Source organism: Herpailurus yagouaroundi, unplaced genomic scaffold (genome assembly GCF_014898765.1).
Source record: "Herpailurus yagouaroundi ecotype Mexico unplaced genomic scaffold, PumYag 222, whole genome shotgun sequence".
NCBI lineage: Eukaryota > Metazoa > Chordata > Mammalia > Carnivora > Felidae > Herpailurus > Herpailurus yagouaroundi.
Genome location: NW_024412453.1, coordinates 17,199,335 through 17,202,067, shown reverse-complemented (window position 1 = coordinate 17,202,067; position 2,733 = coordinate 17,199,335).

The following is a 2,733-nucleotide window of genomic DNA, read 5'->3' as shown; positions in this document are numbered from 1 at the left end:
TTTCTCGTAATATAAAGGAATAATTGTTCGTTTTCCCAGGTGTATTAATTTTATTGTGGTTTCATATATTTTTAAGAGTTCTTCTCTTTTATAAACAGATCCAATCATTTAGAGATTAAATTATATGATAACTGTTGCGCTTTAAAACAGCGGACCGAGTACTGATTATGGTTAGTAATATGTTCCGCGTACCTGAAAGTTGCTGTGAGAGGAGATCTGGAGCCTTGTCACCACGCACACAGAAAAAGTAACTATGTAAACTGATGGATGTGTTGACTTCACAGTGGTAAATATTTCACAAATGTATTGGTAAATAATCGGTAAATATTTCACAATCACATTGTACACCTTCAATGTATTTCATTGTTGTTTGTCAATTATATCTCAATAAAGCTAGGGGAAAATAATGAGTTGGATGGAGGTGTAGACGAAACAAGCCTATCTGTGAATTGATAATGGCTTAAACTGAGGGGCAGGACACATTATACTATTTCTCTGCTTTAGTGCATGTTTGAAATAGACCATAATAAAGTTTTCTCTCTCTTGGGGCCCCTGGGTGGCTCAGTCAGTTAAGCGTTGGACGTCGGCTCAGGTCATGATCTCACGGTTCGTGAGTTCAAGCCCCGCCTTGGGCTCTGTGGTGACAGCTCGGAGCCTGGAACCTGCCTCGGGTCCTGTGTCTCCCTCTCTCTCTGCCCCTCCCTCGCTCATGCTCTGTCTCTCTCTCTCAAAAATAAGCAAACATTTAAAAAAAGATAAAAATGAAGTTTTCTCTCCTTTTAATCCATGCACTCTCTGTCTTCATCCCGAGGTAAGAATCTCCCAAGCTTCGGGACAGGAAGCAGAGTAAAATCAGCCTCCTATTCCACGTGCCCGTAGAAAGGATGACCACTGGAGCTTTATAAACACATATAAAATCCAGTTCTCTTTTGCCTTTAGAAACCACGAACGAGACTCTTCTGTTCATCCAGCTTCGGCCTTGCTTCGTCCACTTTCCCAAACATCCGGGGCCCCGTTGTCCCCACTGGAGTCAAGGACCTCATCTCAGTGCCGTGTCTCCCATCATCGAGGGTGACCTGAGAAGGGGGACCACAGAGCTATCCAAGGGTGCCGCTGCTTCCCGCTTCCCTCGCTGACATTTCTCAATGCCTCACTGAGAGGAATGTTCTCCGGGCGCTCGGGGGCGGGGGGCGGCTGTGCCCGTCGTGTGTGACACATCCCCGCCAGCACTGCCGTCTCCCTGTCTTTGGCTTCCTTTCTCTGCTTGATGAAGTTCTCACACGTGTCTCCTTAAACATAGGCTACCACGGAGTTCAACGCTGAGCCAACCAACTGAGAAACCTAAGAGAGCCACAGTCAGCCGCACAGGGTAACGTGTTAAATACAGGCTTTCTGGGAAGTGCCCCCCAGGTCAATAAATTCACCAGCCGCAAAGCCAAATCGGATCTCCTCCTGCTCGCTCCAACACCCTTAGCTTCATTCCCACACAGATCCCCTGGGTTTCTGCTGGCCTAAAGGAACACCACTGCCAATTCTTTTGGTGTCTAAGGGATTTCCTCCCGGGTCAGCTCCTGTCCTCAGCGCCCACAGCGTGCTGGTCTGACTGCGGTTATGGAGCCCGGCTCACAAGGGTGGTGGGCGTGGGCTTGGTGGAGGCGTGGCTTCCCCTTGCGAGACCGCCGCTCCAGCTGAGATGATTACAGCAAGTTCAAGCGCAGGAAGGCTACTCTCTGCAGATTCCAGGCTGATTTTGCTGGCAAGGAAGCTCCAAGTGGCTGGGGGCATTCGAGACCCCCCAGAGGTCTCCGTGCCTTGGGCTCGACTTCTGCATCACCGTCGCCATTTCTTTCACACAATAGATGTCCCGAGGCTGGGAACCCAACTCCCATTGTCATTCTACAACGTGCACCGTTTACCTACGTGTTTGATATTTAGCCATATCAGCCCTGCAGCTGTAAGAGACGATTTGGGCTCAAGGTAGAAAGGTCTGGTTTTGTCATTTTCTTTCAGTGAGCCAACCAGAGCCCCCAGAAGAACCCCTTTCACGCCACTATCCTCATAATCACCTTTACTGCCACGGCAGGATAGGGCAGCAGCCGCAGGGTCCTTCAGGGCGATGCTTTGGTCAGCACTCCATCACAACCGACCAGGTGGCGTGCAGCTCCATCTCGATGCCACCACATGTCGTGGATTACCAGCAACCCCTTTCCCGTTGGCAAGGAGCTCAGTGGCATTTGAGCCCAAATTCATTACCAAATCAGGGTCCAGGCAGCAGTCAGAAAACCCATCCGTGGGTGTTGGGGAGAAAGAGGGAAGGTTGGTTAAAGGGCACAAACTTTCCATTGTGAGACGAATAGGGTGAGGGGATCTCACATACAGCATGGCAATGATAGTTAATACTGTATCGTATGCTTGAAATTTGCTAAGGGAGTGGATCTTCAGTGTTCTGACCACATACACACACACACACACACACACACACACGCGCGCGCACGGTGACCGTGTGAGATGATGCATGTGTTCATTCACGATTACCCTGTGTTGATTATGGTAATCATTTCACAATGTATACATATATCAAACTATCACATCAAACACCTTCAGTATACACGGTTTTTGTCAATGATACCTCAACGAACCTGGGGAGAAAAGAAAAGCCATCTGTTACTTTAATGAACCATGATTGAATGAACGATGATTCACTAGATACAAAGAGTTGCTAATGGGGCGGTA